This window comes from Dicentrarchus labrax, unplaced genomic scaffold, assembly GCF_905237075.1.
Source record: "Dicentrarchus labrax unplaced genomic scaffold, dlabrax2021, whole genome shotgun sequence".
In the NCBI taxonomy this organism is placed as follows: Eukaryota; Metazoa; Chordata; class Actinopteri; family Moronidae; genus Dicentrarchus; species Dicentrarchus labrax.
Window position 1 is genome coordinate 12,342,005 of NW_026136720.1, and position 24,609 is coordinate 12,366,613.

General features: G+C 39.5%; 1 long non-coding RNA gene across 1 annotated transcript in view; it reads left to right on the forward strand.

Moving 5' to 3' along the window:
• LOC127353566 (uncharacterized) overlaps positions 1-24,609 on the forward strand; it is a 101,630-nt gene that overhangs the window by 55,356 nt on the left and 21,665 nt on the right. The window contains exons 4-5 of the long non-coding RNA XR_007881315.1: positions 11,108-11,214; positions 13,815-13,906. This is a non-coding gene — a long non-coding RNA (uncharacterized LOC127353566). The remainder of the gene's footprint in view (positions 1-11,107; positions 11,215-13,814; positions 13,907-24,609) is intronic.

Consider the following 24,609-nt stretch of genomic DNA (forward strand, 5'->3'; position numbering starts at 1 on the left):
AATCCAGCCGCAACCTCACGGTGGCACTGCCAAACCTCATTTCATCCTTTTCCTCCATGTATAATCTGCAGTACACATTAGGCCTCTGACATGCACCGCAATGGTTCATTTCCCCATTGTATGTAAGTGTTAAACCACTGTGTTGTCAAGTAGGCTTTATAAGGCGAAAAGATATGAATAGAAACTCCACCCTGTCTTTTTTCTTTTCAATCTAACTAAGTTAAAAGGCTTACTTACCCCTAATCAAAATGGCAAGCCCACTGGCATGGTATGTCCCAGCTGTGGCCCTGGCGCAGCATTTCCCTTCTCCCCGTACATTGTTCTGGGCAGCACATCCAAGAGCTCTTGCTGTGTTATGTACTTAACTGAGGTCAGAGTTGTCATTATCTGGGTCTTGTTGGCACTAAGGCCTCCTCTGATGATAGGACTCCCTTTCAGAGCTGCAGCTTTTAGCACTCCCTAAGAGCTAACCTCTGTGAAGACCAGGCAATCGACCACCTGCAAATCTAGCCCAGGGCAGGGACTGTGTTTAAAGGAGTATGCTTTTTGACATTCTGTCACATGTGTGCTGTTTGCCCTAACCTGGTGTAAGTTTACACAGATGCTCCAAGATTTACCTCTGATCTTTTTTTTCTGGTTGATTGGGGGGGATTAGTAAAGTTTATATGTACAGACAGGAGACTTATGTTCAGTTGTTTATTAGGTGGCTCATAATGGCTGGAGGCCAGGGTCCTGTCATCCAAGTCAAAATCTAGTGCTCCCAGTGCTAACTCAGAACACATTGAAGGTGTATTTTTTCTATGGTGTTTTCTATCGTATCACAATTTTAAAGCTTGCACAACATTGTTACATATTGGAAAATTGATCCTTAGAAGCATTTTGGCATGGATTGAGGAAAAAGTACACAACAGGAGATTAGTGTTTGTGGAGGCTTACGTTTTATTTCTTGATCTAAGCACTGTCATCTCCATTCTAGCAACACTTCCTCATTCTTGTCAGCCCCCATGGTGTCGCTCTGTTAGGAATTATTTTTCAGAATATACTGCATTTTGAAAAGATATATCTCCCCCATGCCTCTCTTGTTCTCTCATTCTCCAACTCTCCCTCTCTGTTTCTCTCTGTGTCTTACAAAAACACACAGAAACACACACACATACACACACTGCAACATGCACACAACCAGACATGCACAACCCCTCTTAAAACTGGTCCTCCCCCCTATAGCAATTTTGTCAGAAGTTGACAATGTCTTGATTTAGTTGTCTGGCTGTTCCGGCCAGTTTTCCCTGCTGCGCTAATGTGAACAGGACATCCTGCTGGGCACCAAAGAATACCACTTCACGGCAGCCGCATAGCTGGCAGCTTTTATTTATGGCGCTACCGAAATGAATGGGTATTAGTGTCCAAACATTTCACCATGCTCCTGCAGCCACACACAAAAGCCACTGATTTCCAGCAAATCTGCACTTATTTTATTCAAGAAGACTAAAGCTAGGGAGAGGGAGAGGGACAGAGAGAGAGAGAGGGGGAGAGAGAAAACATTTATAATGACTTAAAAGACCTGAAAAGAAGAATAGGAATTGCGTTTGAAAAGGATTTACGAGACAGAAATTGAAAATTTAAAAAAATGGCCCCTCCATTTCACTGCATTTTTGTCAGAGTTGAAAATGGATCTATATCCCTAAAATGACTCAACTTAAGTGCTTATATTCACAAAAACCACACTTCCTCCACAATCACCCAGTTTTCAGTTGCTCTGTTTTGCCCGGTTGTACAAAGCATTGTATTTTATAGAACTATACCAGGAAGGAAAGAGTATTTTTATCATTGCTAAAATTGTCGATTTAAAGTGTCTTCACAAATCACTCTTGCTACCATTTTGCAATCCAGGCTGCCTACTGTCTTGTTAACCTATGAATTTTAAGTGGACAGTTCCCATTAGATTGCAGTAGCACTGCTGACTCCTCTTGGCTTTTCTGTAGGGAGCAGGCTGAGGCAGAGTGCTCTCCTGGCCCGGCGCTGCACTTTGCCTGGTCTCTGTGTCCAGGACCTCATCAGCACATAGTCCGCCTGTCCTTGTGTCCCTGCCACTCACCTCCCTGCTCTTCATCTGTCATTCCTGCCCTTCTGCAAACACACTCCACTGACATTTTGAAAAACTCTGGCATTCACCCTCAATATGGATTTTTGTTGATTATAGCTTTCTGTCTGTGAAGATTGCACGTATTATTGACTTTGCAATCCCATGACTATTTGCACAGCTTTTTCCTCCCCTCTGCATCTCGGTGAAGTCCAGCAATAATATTCACCCTGGTTTCCCATAACCTCTTTTCATTATCCTTTCTTTTTTAATATTTTCCTTTTTTCCATATATTTTACTAATCCCCTCTAGCAGCGACCCTTTCTTTATGCCACCAGAGATCAGAGATTCTGCAAAGCTTCGGTCACTTATGTCATTAAGATTGGGATCTGATACACTAGATGTCCATTGGTTAAATGCCCCTGGCCTGAACTCCCTATTGTCCCCTAATTCCAAGCGGCAGCTCTGTTTCACTTGCTGCATAATAGCCCATAGGTTAAAGTTCTGCTGCTTTTGCTTTGAATTTACATCTTTCACAGGCTCCAGTCTCTTGTTCTGGCTAGCGTTTTTTTTTTTTCCTCCTTTCATTTCTAGCGAGCCCCATTGCCTGCAGGCAGCACGGCTGTTTGTGCTGTAGCTTTCCGGACAATCTCCCACATCCAGGCATCTTTTGGAGGGTCAGAGGAGAGCAACTTGACTTAACAGGTCAGCGTAAGTGGGCTCCGCCCTTCTCCAGAGGGGAAGCCACGGAGCCCTCCATTAGGAGCTGACCTGCACGTTGCACTGGTCTGGCCCCAGCCAGGGTATCACATGGCTTTGCCTGAGACAGTCTGCTCATTAAAGCATGCTGCCCATAGCAGGATTAGGCCTTTTCATGGTTTATCCTCTACTCTGACAACTGACAATGGGCGAGGATAGCTGCTTCAAATGGAGTGTGCATATGAATCATGGAATTATAATTGCTCTTTCATGATGAGAATATTGGAAAATCTATCCACATGCACAATGCAAAGAATTAATTGGGGTCTGTTTTCAAGGGCACATTGCTACACTATATGAGCCCAAGAAAACGGGAAGGGTGGTAATGAGGCATTTTCAATACAGCACAGCACCTGTACACAGACCGCTGTTTGCACACACTCGCTGAAATACCTTCTTCCTGTAACCTTTACCCACTATGATACTTTTACTCAAAGTTTCACTGCACTTAATACACAATGGAGTGCCCTGTTTACTTGTGTTGTGATGTTTTCAAAGAGCAACCCCATTAACAGTGGTGGCCTACACCCCACGACCCGGTGGTAGCTTCCAAAGGGTGTGCGGGTTATGGAGGGCTGTAGCTTGGGCGCCCAGTAGGAAACTAAGATGACACTACCTCTTGAGCTGTGTGGGAGGGAGAAAACTGGCGATGGCGAGGCAACAGAGCTGCTATCTGCAGCACCAAGCCCCAGTCATGCCTCCTATTTACACCACAACTCTGTCTGTTTTCATTATTCATATTTCATGTGGTATCATGGCATGAAAGAGAGTTATTTTCTTCATGGTGGAGGGCAGGTTACAGCTGGCTCTCAGGTCACACAGCTCACAACAAGTTGGGGCGGAGGGCAGCTTTTCTGGATTCAAAGCATCAAAACAGCCTGCACAAATAGAAAAGAAATATTTCCCCTGAGACGTAATGCCCAGTCCTCTGTATTTATCCAGAACATGTAGCTTTGCATAAATCTGATGAGTGAAACCTACAATATAAAAATCTTAAAGGGTAAATTGTCACTTTTAAATAATTTCTTACAACTGTGCAATGAATAATAATAAAAAATCATTACCTAATTTAAAGTGTGAACAACACCATCGTCATTTACATATGTAGTGAAGCTTTTTCACACTCATCTGTAATAAACACAATGTGCAAAGGACCAGGTATACTTAAAAGGTGTTAATGAACTGCTGATTTAATACTCTCCTATTTCAAATTATTCCCCCTTCAATAACCACCTGTCATTTTTTATAAAAATAATGCATGTTTATTTTTTGTGTGTTGTTTCTGTTTTTAAGCGCTTTAACAATGAGATGTTTAATTCTTTGAAAATATGTACAGTTTGTTGAGCATGCATTATAGTTTGGAACTTTTCCAATTGTTATAGAGCTGTCACAAAATGTAGGTAAAATGATAATATTCAGATATTTAATTTTAAACTATTTAGTTGATTAAAATTGAAAGAAAAATCATATTCTGTTTAGCCAAGACTCAGTATTATTAATTTTTATTTGTCATAGGACAAAATATATAGGCAATGAATTTAGTTTTGTGAGCAACAGAGAAATTCTTTTAGAGAGCTGTCAAAAACAGAAAGAGGCCAGAGAAAAGAAGAACTGAAACTCTGTTAGCAACGCAATTAAACTCTGGTAATGAGGTCAGACATCAGATCCAGTGCAAGTGATATCATTACACAGGCTGAACGGATGGGCCGCTCCAGCTGCTATGCTCTTGCTGTGGGATTACACTCAGTGTCCTGAGGGCAGAACTTTTACTAGGCTGACCCCTGCTTGCCACTGGGGCACCAGCCACCCCCTGGGCTCCTGGGAGCTTTGGCCCACAGTCCTGGTGCCAGTGGCACCAACAGGACTGCGGAGAAGTGAACTGTGCTGCCACGTGGGATGACAGGACTCGCCACTCACATTAGGAAGCACAGAGACAAGCAGGCACCAGCACACAATCCACCCAGTGTTGCCAACTATGAATTACTGGGTTCCTCTATTTCAGTCAGCTCATTTGTAAAAACCAACTAACAATGACAAGGTGATAAAAGGACATTGTATCAGTGATTAGAGTGCTCCGTTTGAACCTGTTGATGGTTAAGATTTGGCTCACAAATAAAACACAGCTTTCTGGAAAAGGAATCCTTTCTGCTTAGTTAAAATTGCGGTTCATACTTGCAAACAAGATTGAAATAATGAAACATACAGATTGGTAGCAGTCTATTTTTCTTTCCCCATTGTCTGAAGCCTCGTTTGCAAAGTCCCTAGCAGGAGTCAGCTTAATTTGTCTTTTCTTATTTGGTCTGCTTGTGTGTTTTGTGCTGTTCTCTTTTTGTCTCCCATGATTACTTTGAGGATATCGTTATGACATTCAGCAGCAACAATAATTCTTCTGTTCTAATTCATATCAATTAGTAGGGGATGGTAATTCAAACTGACGGCACAGTGTATCTTGAAAGGATTGCTAGGATGTTGTGGCGGCAGCATCACTGTGCAGCCAAAAGCCACCCTCCTTTCCCCTTTCTTCCCCCTTTCTGTCTTTCAGTCCACAACAAGGGGCTCCAAGCAAAGAGGACAATACAAGTCGGAGCCAGTACTTTGATAATTAGTTATTGATTGAGAACAATGGCATGGCGTACACTGTCGTATTAGCTAGACGCCAGTAGGTCGCGACACCAAGAGCAGCCATCAAGAAACGAGGGCCAAAACATGCCTGACTCCCCTAATAAGATATTCCTTCATGTTTTTCTCTTTCATTTCCCTCCTCTTTTTCCTTTCTCAGGCATGTTAGTGTTCAGTCTACATGGGGTCAAAAGTATTAATGCTTGTGCACAAACGAGTGCCTGATGAAGGAGAATTTAATTAGAGAATGCCCACTCAGGCTTCCCATACCACATTGCCCTGTTTTTCTTTATTGTGTCTTTGTTTGTAGGACTTTTCATCGCAAGTGTCCCAAAAAAAACAAGAAAAACATGATTTAAAAATATTGTGAATTTTCTGGCACTGCTAGCATTGTTTTCATAATATATAGAAATAGTGATTGCCAAATGAAACACGCATAAAAATATTGTGAAGCAGTGTTACATATCAAAGAAGCGTCTTTCTGTATGAACTTTTTTTTACGAGTCTGTTGAATCAGTCTAATCTTGGCCAGCATTTAAATAGAAAAAATAAACAGTATCTGGTATTATTTTACACATGTGATTAACCTGAGCGGTGTATCACATTCTTTCTAACTATCTAGAATGAAAACAGATGCATCTCACCACACATATTGATGGATGTGTATGCTTACAGTGGCTGATGCATGTCAGGGACGGTGTCATTTGGTGAAAGTTTGGCTTATAACCAAGCCGTGTTTACATATAACAGAATATCCTCAAATAATTGGTAGGTCTCCTTGCTAAAGAGGGATGTGTCAGGTTTGGCATCAGTGTGAAAGAAGCTCCCTAACTCACTTCACCTGATCCGTGGCCTGTAAAGATGCACCTGGCATTAAACAGACAGGGCAGGAGCGTCAACTGAACAATGGAGGACTGTCAGGACCGACAGCGGGGCACGGCTCTACCATCACTGCTCTGACAGGGAGGGCCTCAGAGGGTAAACTGCTTTGCTGGAACTAATTAAACAGATGAAGTTATGACATGAATATGCAGATGTTGTTTACATTTTACCATATGGTATTATTTCAGGTAATAACGCACAGGAGAGCCTTCCCACTCATTAATGTGAAGGGATGGAGTGAAAACACTGTCTATCAAGAGACACTCGGAGCGTGTTCGAGAAATATGATCAGACTGACACTCGGGTGTTGAAATCTATTTCAAGCCACTCAATTAACATACATGTTGATAGCTATTACAGTTTGATTTAAATTGTTAGCAGAGTAGATGTTAGACAGGCAATTCCTTATTGAAAGTAGAATTTATCAATTTTCTTTAAATCTATCTTAATGTGTCATATTTCTTCTAATTTAAAGTGTAAAATTAATTATCACAACATTGGCAGCATCTTGTTACCTAGTATGACAATATTTTACTATAACTAATCTACAGCCTAAATTCAATCGAGTCATTTGTGCAGTTAAATCATTTTTCAGAGCGGCTGTGTGTCTGTAGGTTCCCACTCAGAGATCCCGCAGTACACCTGCCATAAACCCAGTTTAATTCTCAATGCACAACCTGCATTTAACTCAACTTCTTTCTCTTTTTTTTTTTTTTTTTTTTTTTTGCAAAGTGTTAAAAGTAGTAGAACTGTCTGAGTTCTTCTTCCCCAGTTTTGTGTGCAGCCTTACCATTCCCCCGGAGCGGGTGCTGAGAGGTTAAGAGGGAAAGGGCCGATGGAGTCGCGTTTAGTAAGAAGTGTGGGATCATGGGGGCCAGCTGGTGGGGTGATGGGGAGCGTAATTGTGCCCGCTGTGTGGATAGGGTGGGGGGTGAAAGGATGGGGTGAGAAGCCCTGGAAAAAAGGGAGGGGAGGGGACACCTCAATTACCTGTGCTCCTTCTGACCCCTCTCTCCCTCTGTCTCTCCATGGACAGACCCACTGTCTGAGAGGCGGGGCGCATTTCCACAGGCAGATGCACATCCCCCTCCTTTGTTCAAGATAGCATTCGCTCTTTTTCCTGAGCTGCAGAAACTTAATTGCAACAATCTCCTCTCTAATGCGTTTCTCCTTTATTTGTCACTGTCATAAAATTTGAATTTTCTCTTCAAAAAAATAAAAACAATAATCAAAGCATTTTTTTTAGGTGTATTTATGTTTGATCGTGGAACTTGGTCAGGCGATATTAGATCAAAGATGTACAACAAAATAAAAAGCAAATTTACCTGAACTGAGCAGTTCTCTCAAACATGTTCAGCAGGTTACATGCAGCTGTCATAGTTTATTTTGGAGCTCCTGCTTGGGCTAATACAGTAAGTGACAGAGACTGGTGTAAAATCAATACTTCACAGGAGTGTGATGTCTTAATAAACTCTCTGTGTTGTTCAGACAGGAAAGCTAGACATGTACGAGGAGGACTACAGCGCAGGCCATTGTGAAGCTGTCAAGTCTAGCCCTCAAAAGCAGATGAAGCTGTCAGATTATTAATATGTTTATACTGACAGGCCCCAAGTCCACCCCTAAAACCCTCCCCTCTTTCAATGTCTCTCAAAAAATATGCTCAGCTTCAAAGACAGAGGCCATGGGGTTGGATGCAAGGTCAAAGGCCAAATACATTTTGAAAGCAAATTCTCTTCCTTTTGCAACCTGTTTTTATTGCTGTCGCTCCCCTTCTCTGTGGCGACCATTCAGCTGAAACTTAGGCTGAATTGGCAGCAGCTTTCAAAGCGCTTGGCAGCCTGGTGATCCTCAGGAGCTCTCAGCTGACATCTCTCTGGGCTTGTCTATGCTCAGGGGTCAGCGCGAGCCCTGACTCCCAGGACCCACTCACTCAGGCGCTACCATGAGTCAGTCCCGCAGACTGAAATTAAAATGTGAAAAGCTGTGCGACTGAAGGCATTCCTCGCCCCCCATGGCATTTTCCTTTCTTTGTGACAGTTCCTCTGAGACTGCTTTTTCTTTCATGTTTCTTTTTTTTCCCCTTTAGATTATTTAACAACATGCGAACAGAGCTGTCAAGGAGAGACATGCTTGATCGACAGAGCAAGGGAGTGTCTTAGTCAACATGGGGTTAAATTCGATTTTCTGCATGTTCAGTACGCTAGTCTCAAGCCAGTTATTGCCTTGGCTTGATGTTTTTTGATGGATCAATTATCCATTATAACATGTTGCGAAGCCAAACATAACGGCAACTATGACACCTGTCACAATCTTCTATTAGAGTAAGGAAATTGAAATAATTTAATGACAGCTAATTTAGTCTAGTCTTTGTTTTGAATCTCATTATGGCCGCAGTAATTGTGTTCTATAAAAAAACTGAAAGTGAAATGTGACTGCACACTCAAAGTAAAGTACCCCAACTAGAGCTATTAATTTGATATCTCTCAATGAAAACAGAAGTGAATAAATTGCACTTTATCAGATTCAGACAAACACAAGTTTGAAAAGACTATGAGATCTTGGAGATTTTTTTTTCTACTTTAAAGTCCAGTTTAGATTAAGTTGAAGTCGGAGATAACGCTGTAGAAAACAGAGACAAGGCAAACACAGCAAAGGCTCTATATTAAGCACATATAAACCAAGAACTGCTGTTAGAGAACAAATAGAATCATTTAACAATTGAGAAAAAATATGTAGAATATATATTTTATTACCCTTTAAAAATATATTTATATGTTGTTCTGGGTAACAGCAATATAAAACAATCTGTGTGACCCAGAGGTTTTCTGACACCCTCAGCAGTCTGAAATGTTAATGAAAATGTATTATCTATTTATTATCACCACATCATATTTAACATCGCACTGCCTAATAAGTCAAAGATATTACTTCAGATTGGGACAAAAGCGCAGAGAGCTGAATAGATGTGATATGCTTGTCAATAACACGTATGTGAGAAAGCTGCGTGGGAGCGTATTATCGGTACATGTGTGCATATACTTGAATTTGCAAGTAAAGAGCCTTATTGGGATTACCCACGGTACATTCTCGTTGGTATCATAAAGAGAAAGAGGGACTAGATGTGTCTCCTTTTTTTTTTTCAGGGATTCGGTAAGCTCTCTGTCAATGGTTTGGAGTTGAATTGCCCTGGATAGCTCCCCTCATTCCATGGAATGATCTCAGACCTAATTTACTGGGCAGCTCAGGATCCAAAGCATACAAGGCTCTCCTCTGCATAGAATGTGTGAAATAGATAGAGCAGCCATCCCTCAGATGTGCTGAAGTAATCTTCAGCCAGAGCTGGTCCAGCAGGCCTCACCCCTAAAGGGATTGATGCAGTGTCAAAACCTTTGGCTCAGGGGTCATCCTCTCTTCTTGCCTCCCCAATCTGACAAAAGCTGAATTTCTTTCCCTCACCATTCGTTTCTCTTTTTCTTCTATTGAATTCATCAGCGAGGGAGGCATGAGATGTGAGACGTGAATGAAACATTTTCATTAGAAGGGAGGAGAATCCCCGGTCAGAGACAAGGCCGGAGCTGATCTGAGCCAATGACATCCCCACCAATTCTTTCTTTCTTTTTTTTTTTTTTTGTCCTACTTACTTTCCCCAGCTGTCACTCTCTGCGGTATGTGGCAAGCTGATTGAAATCAGCACTGTGTCAGGGCCGTCATATCTCAGAAAGACATAAAACATGCAGAAACATCAATAAGCAACAGGCCGCTGACAGCTCTCAGGCACCGATGCCGGCGAGGAGAGATGAGGGGAAGGTTAGGACTCTGGGGGGATGCTGTGCAGTTGAAGTGTCTTCTTCAGGCTTCACTGAGACCCAGGGAAGACAAGATAAAGTCTATCAGGTTATCGCCTAGTTCAAGTTGCTTCTCGGACAGCAAGGCCACTGGGACGTTGGATGTCAGAGGATCTGTGCGTGTGTGTGCGAGCTTACGTGTGTGTACAGTAAGCGGGTGTTTCTGTGGGTCTGTGTATGTGCTCATGCAGGTGTACAGTATTTGGGGAAAGAGCAGAGACAGACATTGCACTTGCTACTAACTGCAAACCTAGCCTGATTAAAGAGAAAATCAGTTTTCACTGCATGGTGAAATGGTGCAATAAAATAAATGTAATTCACATGATATGCACAAGCTGTCAAATGAGTATTTTGAATTATATTTATTTGTTGTTGTATTTGTAAAATACCTGAAAATATTTTCCACTAAGACATTCCAGACGAGTCTTTTTTGTCATATGTGCTTGTAAAATAAGATTGATAATGCACTAGTTATACCAAGTAGTGAGGGCCTGGAGTTGCTTTGGGATTTTCAGTGTGTATTTAATTCACTAATGGGAGGTAAAGGTGATAGTCTGTTAGATCACAGTCTGACACTAACTCTTACCACTGCTAATTAGGCAAGTTTTTAGCCCAGAAAAACTGCTGAATCTCTTTTTTTCTCACACCTGATAATGGTCATCACAGTGCCCTAACCTGCCTGTTTAGAATTATGATACGGGACAAATAATCAGCTTTACAGGATCCTGACTTTGACGAGGTAAATTCACCAGTAATTATCATGGCACAGAAGTGGATGAAGGGAGCGGAGTTTTGGCTGAAGTTGAAGTTTCCCCAAAGTTGAAGCCTATTATTTTTGTGTTGATGGGTTAACGTTGTGGACAGGCGCCCATCTGCATATCAAATGTGACTCCCATTATTTTATGTTTCTCTCTGCTAACAGCGCCTCCCAGCACTCCTCCATGTTCTCCTCCATCTGCCTTCTCTCCATTGATCAGCCTTCCAGGGCATCAGTCTGTTTAACATCTGCTACAAGTTCCAGCAGCTCAGGTAACTATCTAGCTGCTCTCCACCGCCTATTGATCTTCATGTCCACCTGCAGGAACATCTGTTTCGGCATGTCGTTTGTCAACGCAACCAGATACCTTGTTTCGCTCCACGTCTTGTCCACTTTCACTCACTCTCACAAAGAGAATTTACACCTAAATGCTTGTTAAATTGGTGTTTACATTGTTCTAATAATGAATAGTAAATTTGTCACTCATAGTTATTGCATCTTGACAAATAGTGGGTGTAGTACTTGTTTAAATATTTAATCTTTATCTTTAAAGAACATTTACATTTTATATAAAAATATATATTTAATTACACATTTGTTATTTACAAAGACTCAGACATTTGGACAAGCTGCATAATCTACTGATCTTTAAGTTATTGCACTCAAAACATTTACTCTGCCTGATTATTATTTATACAGTACTCTTGATTAAGTATTATATTTTGCATTATAAATCTAAATAATTGCAAAATAGCATATTTGCAGAAAATCAAATTTAAACCAGATGACATGCAGAAAGCATTTTGCTATGTGGTTTGCTTTGTGCATGCAAACCACATAGCAAAATGCATTTTTTGAATAAAATAGATAAATTCTTTTGAATCACATCAAGCAAATGTGTTGTTAAATATGCTGTAAATTAAATTTTAAAAATAGCAGTAGTTCAGTGGTTTATATATTAAAAAAAAGACAACAGTACACATTTTATTTATTGTTTTAAATATTATTCTGGGGAGAAAGTGTGAGTGAGAGAGTCACGGGCCGAGAAGAGCTCGCATCTTCAAATTTGTCCCCTTCACAGGCTTCCTGAGCTCGGAGGAACCGCTGTTGCACAGTTTAATTTGCTCTTTTGTAATGATGGGGCGTAGGTTAGTTAATTTCAATTTTTGATTTCAAAAGCTATCAAATACAGCTCAGATGAGAAATCAATTTTCCCAGCTGCCCTGGCTTTGTGGTGAAAAGAACGCCCGCCATTGGTGAACAGCCCGTCACATGACCGAGTCAGGGATTAGTTCAGTAGGCCCATGTTGCCACCACCTCAATTACAGGCTGCCTCTTGTCATTTACCTCTATAACATCTCATTCTCAGACACAACTCATATTTAATTCATGAAAGCCTGCAGTAATTGTAATATAGATTGTTATAGAAAATTTGACCAAATTTAGACCGCAACTTTCTGTTTTGCGTGCCAACGGCAGTGATTGTGTCATTTGCTGTAATTTAGGATAAACAAAGATAAAACAATGAATGTCTAATTTTGTAATGACAAAAAAATATAAATGTAGAAAGTATATAATTTAAACATTGTGCAACTGTATCACACAGCAAGGTGTAGATATATTTGTTTAACAAAATGATACATTGCTTAAAAATGGCAATGAAGATTTTAATTGGAAAGGTAGTGTCCTGTGTTGTACACAATATGACAGTCATCAACACCACTATTAGGTCTGTCATGTGATCAGCCATCTGAAACGGTGACCCTTGGCAGTTTCACTGACAATAAGCACTCACCTTGTACTGTTTGAGTGTAGGCAGTGAATCGTCTTTCTGATTTACAGTTGATCGGCGTAACTAGCATTAAGATGATCACATCAATACCATATAACCTATCGTGTATTGATAAATCAAATATAAAGAGGAGACCTGTTTGTTCAAGCCATAGATTTCACAGTATTAGAGATATGTGCTGCATGAGGGCTATAGAAACAAACAATTTTCCTTAAAATAATTGTCAGGAATTCCTGTTTGATATTTGTGTCTAATTGTTGACACTACAAAAAGCTCAAAGCGTTTTGGACTGTGTGTGCGAGCGTATTTTACATTCTTATGATGCTTTGGTTTGGAAATTGAATCCATTCCAACATTTCTTTCTCTCAAACGAACCCTCTTTTCCTTTGCACAACACAAATTGACAATTTGTTCAGTAATCAAAGAATCTCCTTTTTATATGGATCAGTTCATGGAACAAAAAGTAGAGTGGAGGCAATTTCTGGACATATCATGAGATTATATCCGTTTGACAGTTGCGTTATTCTATGTGGTTTCCATGACAACTGGGTGAGGCCTCCAATAAAACCAACCTCAGCTGTCATCTCTTCACCTAAAAGCTTTGTAATTGCTCTCATTTGCATACTACAATTAAGTGTGTTAGCTCACAGCAAGAACAATCAACCTCCACTAAAGACTGGGGATAGTATAATTATTATATCAGTGGATTTGTATAAAACATTACTGACGAGCCTTTGTTTGACGTCGGCATTATGCTGTCAGGCTAGTTTTACCACTCATTTTTGCAAAATATACATATTACACAGACAGCGGGTAATGCATAGGCACCGCTTAAAATGTTGTCATTACCATTTTCAATCAGAGTTTCAGTCAAAGTATTTATTCCAGAAATTATCATTTAGGTTTCTGTCTGTCGGAGATATTTGTATCCATTTTTTTTATGGGAGGCTTTTTGACTCAGTGGTGCACTTGACTAGCTAGAAAGAGAATGATTTGCAGTAGTGGGAGACAGTTTGAACTGCTGATTAAATGGAAAGGTTATGTGCATTGGGCTCTAAGCATTGTTTCTCTTTCCCTCAGATGCGCAGAGGCTGTAATGAAGAGCTCTTGAACTCCCAGTCAGAGAAGCTGTGACAGGAGTTCAGGAGGATGCCTCTTTGGCTCTGCTGGAAGTACGAGACACACACACACACACACACACACACATACACGGTACACACTCAGGCACACATGCACCCAGAGACAGCAAAATGAAGCTGTCACTCATACATTGTTTCACAAATCACTAGCTTTTCATTTAGAGCGTTCAATGTCCAATCTTCCTACTGATATTGGAAAAATATCAAAATCTACCTCTGCGCTTCAGTTCTTTTATTTTCTGTTTTTCACTTAATATTATTTATTTTTGGGCGCAGCTGTGACATAAAATTAGAGGTTACAAACTTTATATGAGAAACGTCTTCATAGAAGCATAACTCAAGTTTGTGAACTATAAAAGCAGCCGTATTTCCAGCCTTCCGAGCTTTATTATCAAGCCTGTGATACTGCGGTACATCTTTGGGCAGGTACATTTCATTTAGAGTTTTTGCCTTCAGGCCCTAAATTGAAATGGAAGACCAAATGGCACAAATGGCAAGTGCACCATTCCTAGCTCTCTGCAGCCTCCCAACACAAACTGGTCAAGCAGAAATGAGACCTGCATCAATTTTAATTTGTATTTATCCTGCTGATGACCCGCTCCTTTCACTCTGCTGTTGGAGGCACAAATTACACCCATCATAACTCTGATTCTAACGGCCCACGGTGTGCTATCAGGAAATTAACATGGTTATATACCACCGGCGGGTTCAAGGTGTCACAACACAATTATACAATCATGCAACCTGACGAGCTCTGACTGGTCGCCGGTGTATGACAAGTAAGCTGGAGGGCTACACTGTCTGTCACATCCAGGCGGGTAAGATAAGTTCACTGAAGAGTAGACTGTGCCTCAGTGTCTGCTTCTCTCTATCTAAATCAGTTAAATATCACATGGCTGCTGCAGTCTCGGGTGATTTTTATTTTTTTTTGCTGGGGGGGGATAAAACCCACATCTGAACTTATCTTTGACTTGTCAGGTTTTTATTCAGCACAGCAAATTGAGCTGGCAGAATTTGTAAAAACACAAATCAGAGCGCTATAACATGGGTTGCCTGTATATCATTAATAGAATTAAGTCATCAGTGAGAGAAGTTTAATGTAAAACCTTATACATGCTGCAGTGCTGTGCAGCAGCTGACTGTGACTTTCAATCAACCCTAATCCTTGTATCTCATAAAACTTAGACCAAAAAAATGAAGGGAAGCTCCCCTGCCTGGATCCCCAGTGTGCTCTCAGTGTCAAGCCATTAGGCTGTGTGAAATGAGGTGCCACTCATGAGTTATAATGCTGCACATCTATAGATGCAATGGTAAAATATAGCCCTTCAATGCTCAGTTCTCTGCTGGAGTTGGGAAAATAATTCTGCTCTGATAGTGGTCCATCCCGCAATATCCCAATTCAAAGTCACAAAGATATGAAGAGGGCTGTTGGATAAATTCAAAATAATCCACTTCAGGATAGCTGTGGGATTAATGGAAAAAAAAATGTGTGTGTTTGCTTGTGTGTGCACGAGCAAATGTGCGTCTATGTGAGAATGACGACTGATGAATAAAATATATCAGAAACCAGTGTAGTGCCAAAAACTTTTACATACTGTAGGATGATATTACTAATAAGATTATCGACCTTGCCGATGAAAAGAAATGAGACACAGAGGAATAAGGAAAACGACAGCAAAGTATTCCTAAAGAGTCATGAGAAGCGGTGGATATAAGCTTTCAGGAAATCTATTTGCGGGGTAAAGCATGTTCATTCTATCCAATTTTAAAGCACGTCAATAGAAGACGCACGTTTTTTAACCAGTTGTTACAGAACTACAATCAATGAAAGTTATACTGAGTCCTGCTATACTTAGAGGCACACAACAAAAGCAGGCTAGCAGCAGCCTGCTCTACTGAAATATTTACCCAGAGGTACTGTAGATGTAACAATGATAGGAAATAAAGCTAATAAGTGTCACTTTGATGTGACAACAAATTATACATGGTTCTATCAGATCTCATTTCCATTCCACAACACAGAGACAGAGAATACCCTGAAGCATGGCTGTTAATGGGAGCCTCTATCAGCCATCGTGGAAAGCCTGCCTCATTACTCACTCCAACACAACTGTGCCCAGGGTGGTCGATTTCCCCAACGGACACTGGTTCACAGACCAGAGACGCACTGTGCTGCATATGACTTGTTTTTCAATGCGCGGGGCACAGATGCCGTCATGCTGCAAGTGTGCGAAATCGTTTTTATCAGGAAATTGATTTAATCAAAACATTTTTTTTTTAATTAAAGAGAAGCAACCACATAAAAAAGAAAAAATAATGGGGTTATCAATTTTTTTATTTTTTTTATTTGTGTCAAACTTACAAAATTATTGGTCTGATAAATGTATAGTTGATTCTTTTCCAGACTACAGAAAATTGCCTTGTGTAGCTATAACCAGCTACCACTCATCTTCGTTTTCATTATGTCTGATTCTATACAACCTGATTGTTATTCAGAGAGAATTTTCCATTCGGGAGGGCACCAAATACTCACGTAACCTTCTATCCCTTCCAACCTGTGCAATGAATATTTTAAAACTTTAATGTACAGTATATTGGCCATCTGAATTTTCAGCCCAAGTCTGTCTTTATTCCATATAATCTCAGAGATGCAGTACCTACTATTGTGGTTGTAACTGAGCATGCTGGCACTGTCTTCACAATTTGCAATCACTGATGCTCTCTGGTTTTACTCCCTCTACCCCTGTTTCTAGCTTCCCTGACAAAGTCAATAGGGGGCATCCCTCATCTGTCAAAAACAAACATCAGAATACTCGTGATTTTTTTCTTCTTTTCTTGTTTCCCTCTTTTTGTGGACTCTCTCTCTCGCTGCCTGTTAGACGTACTGTAGATAGAGTTTGTCACTCATTGCAGATTATGAGATTATTAGATGGATTGCTTGGCGACCCCAATAAACATAAGCAAGTAAGAGCAGTCAAAACGGATAAGGGAGAAAGTCCTGAAGAAGTAACTGACCCTCTGGTGACTCTCTCACCCAGAGGGGTGGCAGCAGCGCTTGCTGTGTGTGTTTCAGTGCAATCTGTGGAGCAGATGGCTGGAGTCCTGGGCAGAGAGCAGCAGGTCTCAGCCTGCATGTCACCAGGATGATGTGAGCTGGCTCCCTCCGAGCTTTAGTTAATACCTTCCTGTATCACAGACTTGTTAAGGGTCTGGGCAAAACTCTACACAAAAGAAGTCTCTCCTCTGTTTTGCTCTCTCTCTCTCTCCTTGTGTCGCCTCTCCTGGGTGGTAGTAAATGTTTACTGGTAAGTATTGTCCTTAACCTCTCTGCCCATATATAAATATATATAATAAATATCAATACAAATGCACATATATGTATATATGTGTGTGTGTGTAAAATAAAATCTTATATCACCACATGTGTAAACTGTGGTATTAATATACAGTATATCATAATATAGGAGATATTGTGTACATTTAATTCAGAAACTGTTTATGGATAAAAATACCAGATGTTGATATCTGTTTTTTGGCTAACTGAACTAATTAATGACCCGACACATTATATAAAAATCTAATACTGTCACAATAGAGTCATTCTCAGTGATTTCTAACATCCCCTCCTAATACATCCAGGAATCGGAAGTGATTGATTAATATGACACAGATGAAAGATGTAAAGTAATTTGAATTGCCTGAATAGCATACCCTCAAACTTCAATGTCAAAGAGTAATTATGGACATTAGTGTTTCTCTATTATAAGATAATGTCCCTGACTAAGTGATTTTACATTGACTTTGACTGAGAAGCTTCTGGTTATGATGAAATAATTAAAGCAAAATCACTGGCAACATAAAAATAAACATTTGCTTATCTATTGTTCACCCAGCTCTCCCTCTGCCACTTACTGTAGGCTTTAATCTTGGTTACTGGTAGGTAGAGCAGGCAAGGCCATGCCTTGTGAGGTGCAAGTGGTGGTGCCTCTCCTCCTCTCTCTCCGTCTCTCTCTCCTCATATTATATAAAGAGTGGCAGCAGGCAGAGTGACAGACTGCCCCAAGAGATGACACCTGTCACTGAGGGGAGTGCTGCTAATCTACAAGCCTCATTTTGTTTGAACTCTTTGTCACCTTGCCGTCAAATCCTCATCTTCTCAGTCACTGCCAGCTTCACTCCCCTCTGCTTCTCTGCTCACTCTGCTTTGCCCAATCTCTCCACAATACACCTCCACCATCACCACACAGAGCATGCTCTTCCAGGCATACCAGTGTTCTCTAGTGTAACATATTGCTGCCTATACAAACATGTATCTGTTGAAGGAGTATTGCTCATTCTTGTATTTTTTGTCCTTTATTTTGGATTTATAAATAGATACGTAGTGAGTACTTTTTGACTAAGTAAAAAAACAGTAAAACGTCGGCAGCTCAGACGTGTAAAATTGCTTATGTGCCCCCAGCGTATGAGAAGATGATGCGTCCTTGTTGAAATGTTTTTATTTTCTGAACAAAGCCCCATTCATTCATATTGAGATTTGTCTAAGTTAAAGTGATCTGAATAGAAATGCAGTCTGGAGTGGCCCAGTCTCTATGGAGCAGCACACTCCACCCCCTGGCCAAATATCTATATTGTCCACTTCTACAGACTGTGCTTTGTAATTATAATATAATTCATTATGTCTATGCTGCATGTGTCACAAAGGAGGAGTCCTCCCCAAAATCCTCCTGTGCTGTTCAGGCTGACCGAACACATTCTTGTTCCTATTTTAAAGCCTGCGGCTTGGAAATACCCTCTCACACCCCCATAAACAATAGATTTTCCTATTTTGCTTAATTGAGATATCACCCCGCAAATCTGACAGCTCACACCAGCCCCTAACTCCGGCTGAGGGAAATCTATATAGTGACAGGAAATGGAAAGGAAAGAGCCAAATAAGATTAAATAATAATAATAATAATAATAATAATAATAATAATAATAATTAATATGCCTCATTAGATACCTCACAGAATGTAGAAAATTTCACTATCAAAATGATCAAATCATTAATGTAGAAGCTATGGTAAACATTCTTGTTAATGTTGAGTTTCCCCCTTTTTTTAAAAAGATAAATTGTGAAAGCAGAAAAAAAAAAAAAACATGATATAATCCAAGTTGCAGCGGAGGAATCAGCCAACTTCTTTAAATGCCTCCATTAAGTGGAATTATCTTTTCCAGACACATTTTGTATGAATGCGTCCAAAAATCCCCATTCCATTTGGATTGCATGGGGTTTAATTTAATCCTTTTGCTTATTAAAAAAATAAGATGCAGCATCTTTAACAATAGAAAGGCTAGTCTGCATCGAACACAATGGCTAAGGTTAAATTGAAGGTTGTGTATACCCTTTGCTGTATTAGAAGAGCATTCATATTCAAATAAAAGCAGGCATCACTGGTTCATGTTGCATAGCAGTGTGCAATTGTGCATTTGCTCACACAAAGCAAAACTGTAATGCACAGTTAGTTATATTTATTTATTAAAAATGAACAACATTCTTTACCCATTTTCCATTTTGCAGTTACTTAAATATTGTGTGAGCAATGATTTATTCCCTTCTAAGTACTTAATGTAGCTCTTCTGAAGTCATACTACTTTAATATCTGGTATTTCTCTAATCTGTACTGTGTAAAATATTGTATTAGTCATAATTCTTCTCAAATTTCCACACTATCTGATTGTCACCTGATGACAAAGACTATATCACACCACAGCACATAGCTACAACCCTGTCAAAGTGGCCAGTGGAGAACATGCACTAAGGGAAACCTTCATCAGTCTTAAAGTTCACCTCACACAAAAAAGCCATGTTAGCAATTGGGACATATATTTTGTTAATGGAGTTTAGGACATTTGTAAAAACATGGGCCAAAGTAGAACATGGGATCCACTGAGATCATCCAAGAATGCTTTACATCATCCAGTAGAATTAGAGCCTGATGTGTCTAAGATGTGTTTCCCTATAGTTGAGGAAGTTGAAAACTGTTGTAGAAGCACTCTTTTGAGGGCCATATGTATCTTTAACATTTGGATAAGACTTGATGCCACTTTAAATAATATTATGTGTCCAGTATACTTATAAAAATACATGCTAGCTTTGCAAAACCATGCTAAAATATACAGGTTTAAGCTCTAAAAAGCAACATTTATTTTATTCATGTCAACACCTTGTTTATTGTATAGAAATTATCCGTCAATATTAATCATGGTTAACAAATGCAATCCGTGACTATTGACGGTGATAACTCAGAAGCGTTTGTAATTTCAACTATGTTTGCACATCAGACAGCAGAGAGAGAGAAGTGTTTTTAGCCAGCATGCAAAGCAAAATTGAGGATCAAACATTTTTCTTCCGATGTTTTCATCAGTTTCCCTGTTATACTGTAAAATAAAGGCTTTGAAGGATTTTGACATCTGATTGCCACAAGCAACATATGCCAATGTGAACTAAAATTATATTGTCAGACCAGGCACTGTATGTAAATATGTCTGGGACTCTCTTGGACATCATACATTTACCTGTCGTAGTTTTGCAGTACATGTCGGGGAGCTAGTTAGTCAGCAACGCAACTTCAGCTTCAAAAGAAAATGACTAGTAACCATAAAACAACTGACACTGACATTATGACTGTGACACATGTTTGTAGCTCAGCTCTTGCTGTGTTCAGCTATATGATGCCACAAATGGTAACAGAAATCCTCACATTTTAAAGGCTAAAATTCTCACTCACTTATACACAAAATAAGAACCAGCAGAGTGAATAAGAAGAGAAAGTATCTTGACTGGTCTAAACCAGTTGCCTTAACAAGTAAGTTCTTTACAACCATAGCCTTTTGAACCTTCTGCCAAGAAGTTCAGCAGCACAAATGTCAAATAATGCAAACATAAACAGACTATAATATAGCAAACTTATTTAAATACATTAAAAGTCATGGTGGAACATGTTTTGTAGTTGAATGTAAAACTTATCTCAAGTAACGTGTCTAAAATTGTTTTGGTGTCTCTACCTGATCTAGATGTTCAGATCTTGTAGGTCATATGATTGGTTTCAGTATACTACACAGCAGGTTATATTCAAAAACATTACTTCATAATATCTTCACGAGCTTAACCAGTACAGGTTAACAGTGTAATATTTAGCTTAAAACAACACACAAATCCAAATGAACACAAATGCATGTACCAGTAGTGATTTACATGCATTTTCTTATTATTATAATGTTAGATAACAAATTTATATTAAAAATTGCAAAGAATCCAGTCTTTTGTCTCAGGCATGCCACCCAGAAAACTAAAGGGCATGGAAACCATGACAATATATCTCTTCCTATTATAGTTGATTAATTTCAGATCCAATATGTTCTAATTGTAGACAGAGCAATTACATTTATTAACTAATCACAAATTATTACCTCGCAATTGTCTTTGACTTAATGTTTTAAATTATAAACAAAATTGTGTCCAGCTACTACAACTCACTTTATATATATTGTTTTGATGAAGAATTAGATACACACACATTGAATTGTTACCAGTCCAAATAACCCCCATGTTAGCCTAGAGTGGCTCTACCTTGTGATGCATTGTCTTTCCCATCCCCCTGTCTTTGTGTCTGAGGAAAGTCACGTGGCTGTTGGGAAACAAATAATTTCATTGGCTATATTCAGAGCATGTCTAAGAAGAGCACAGCAGCTTGTCTTGGGAGTCAAGAACTTGGTACAATGTCTTCTGCAATGGGATGGCCAACACAAATGGGCTGGCGCACCTATCCAATTAACACCCTGCCTGCCAATCCCTGTCAGGTCACACACTGACTCCCATGGCATGCTCTACCTGTCTCTGCTGCTCTCAACACATGCCCAGCTCCAATATAGAATTAACGCCACTTTTCACCTGGTCACGCTGACATGCCATAGATTAGACTGGTGCAGCATGGAGATATGCAAGGCACTCCAAATGAGGGCACCTGGGGTTAAGATTTCAAATGCAGTGGGGCTATTGTTTTGCCACTCCTTTAATATTAATTAAACTCTGAGGTGAAAATGTTCTTTACCAAACTATCGCTTAATTCCTCCACAAGTGAACACCTGATAAGAGATTTTATTTAATGACCACCTAGATGTTACAACTTATCACACCAGTTAAGACCTTAATAAGACCAATAAGCTACTGGGGCTAAGTGGTTCTTTTGTGCAGTTTGTGAGACATATGCATGGCAAAAATGTTGTTCCTTTTTTATTTATTTTTTTGTGCTTCTGCCCTAATCCCTAAACAAAACACAATGAACATGATTAGTATCCCTGCCAAAGAAACTGTAATATTCAGTAATATTTCTCTTTTGTGTCTTGACAGCACATGACAGCTAATTTCTCCACACATTTTTATATCTGTAGATTTATATTTGTAGATTTATAGTCCAGTTAAGTAGAGTTCACGAAGGAGAGTTCAACACAGTTGAAGAAGTTAGTAATACTCCTATATCTTATTTTAAAAAGTTAACTGTTTAGTGACCTTTCCATGGCAGGGAAGTTTCATATTTACAGACGCAGTTGTTGTATATTGTAACTTGCATCCAACATCTGTTAAATGTACAGTATTGGCACCCTGAAGATAATGGAAATTAACTTTGGTTATTAATACAGCTGGCGAACTGCAGTTCTGGGCTCAAAACAAAAGTGCACAAAACAAGAATACACTGCAAATGGGTACAGCAAAGACAAGTATGGTCCACTTCCTCTTTGTGTCATCATTGACAGGTTTTAGTCATCTTTCATGTTGAACTGAAACTTTATTCAGGTTCTAGTCATCTGTCTCTCAAAACAGAAACTCTACTGTTTACAGACCATGAGGACAAGCTTTTGCTAAATCAGTCATGTTACTGTAATCTCAAGTGTCTTTAACGTTTTAAAGGTTGTTTTTTCGAATAGGGTTGTAGCGGTATACTGTACTGTTTAAAATTGACAGCTGTGATAGCGTGTACATTTACTTATCTACGGTATTCAATTTTACTGTATTTGTGTTATTTAAAAAAAATATAGGACATCATATTTTGTTAAATTATAGTGTTTGTCCAACCAAAACAAATCTTAAGAGTAATTATGACTGATACAGTACTAGTACAGACTTTTATGTAATGCTGCAATAGACTGCAGAAGAATTCCTAAACAAGCTGACAGACACGCAGTTCTAAAATATAGCTAGTATGTGTTAGCAAACATTTGCCTACTTAGACATTTTGCAGGCATGGAGCAACACTTTAATTCCATTGGAGTAGTTGGTGTTTCTGGTCGCCCAATAAAGGTGAATCGAATATTTGAACTCCCCTTTGCACTGTTTTGGTCTCCACCAGCTCCTGAGAATGATATCTGAATTTCTTCACCATAGTCACTAACTAGACAGTGGGTTTATAAGAGCTTGTTTGCTGAAAACAGCAACCTGCTGCTGCTGCTGCTGCTGCAAATGAGTTGATGAGTGCTGTGACACTGAACTCTAGATAGTGCTAATTATCAATGGGCCTCATACATGAATGCTTTTTCTCTTATATTTGTTGTTGCATAGCAATAAGAGGGAAAAAAAAGATCCTACATGGGATTTATGTGCTGACAGCCAAGTCTGTTCTTACCTACCTGAGTATGTTGATGAATTGCATTTGATCTTGAATTGGGTGCATGTGCCAGTCATTTTCAATGAGCATATGGATACACCCAAGTAAATCCATGTAAGGGCAGCAGAATTGCTTGACATGTGCCAACAACCAACAAGCCAAAAGAAGAAGAGAAAGAAAAAGGACAGGAAATGCTACTGAAGGGCAGCAAACGGAAACAAATGTGGACTGTGTGATATTCTGGATAACTCAGGGGAGAGCATGGCTAACTGTGGACTGGGATATGTCAGACCTATCATCAGTCTCTCTCCTGAAGGTCCCAGTAGCCAGGACAGCAATAGTAGTGAGTACTTGCAGAGGAATTGGATTGGGATTAGATCGTTTTTGTCCCTGATCTAAATTGAGGCTCCAAAATGGCACACAGGTTTTGAAGAATTGGCCTTGGTAATCAATTCATCTTTAATAAGTTTAAACATTTAAAGTATTGCATTAATAAATAATTGGAAAACATTTTTAAATCGATTTTTTTATCATTATTAATATTTCACACCACAAAATGCAATTTGGCTTTTGTGCATATTGACTTACTCTAGGGTACTTAAATTTTGATCTTACAAGCAAGCAAAAATCAAGCAAATGGGAAGTACGAAAGTATTGATGAATGCCACAAATGTTGGTAAATTGCTGTTTAAGATTACACCTGTGTGTACAAATGATTCATGTATGAGTCCCAGTACTGTGTGCACATAATCTAGAGTGCAAAAGCGAGATCACAAGAATCCATATTGCCAGGCTTCAAGCTATGCGCTTGTGTCCAACCACAATGGGATCGGATGATTCAGCATCCTGTGAGGACCTACTGGATCTCATGAACATTTGATTATGTTAAATGATTGTTCATCTGATTTTTTCCAATCACTTTCCAACTACAGCTTCCCAGATGGTTCTGTGTAATAAATACAGGTTATTCCAAAACTCAATGTAGTGTGAAAGTTATGTGAGGTATCCTTGATATAGGCAATCCAAACTCAGTACTGGACACACATCCCAATACACAAAAATATACCATACATCCAAGCAAATAACCAGATG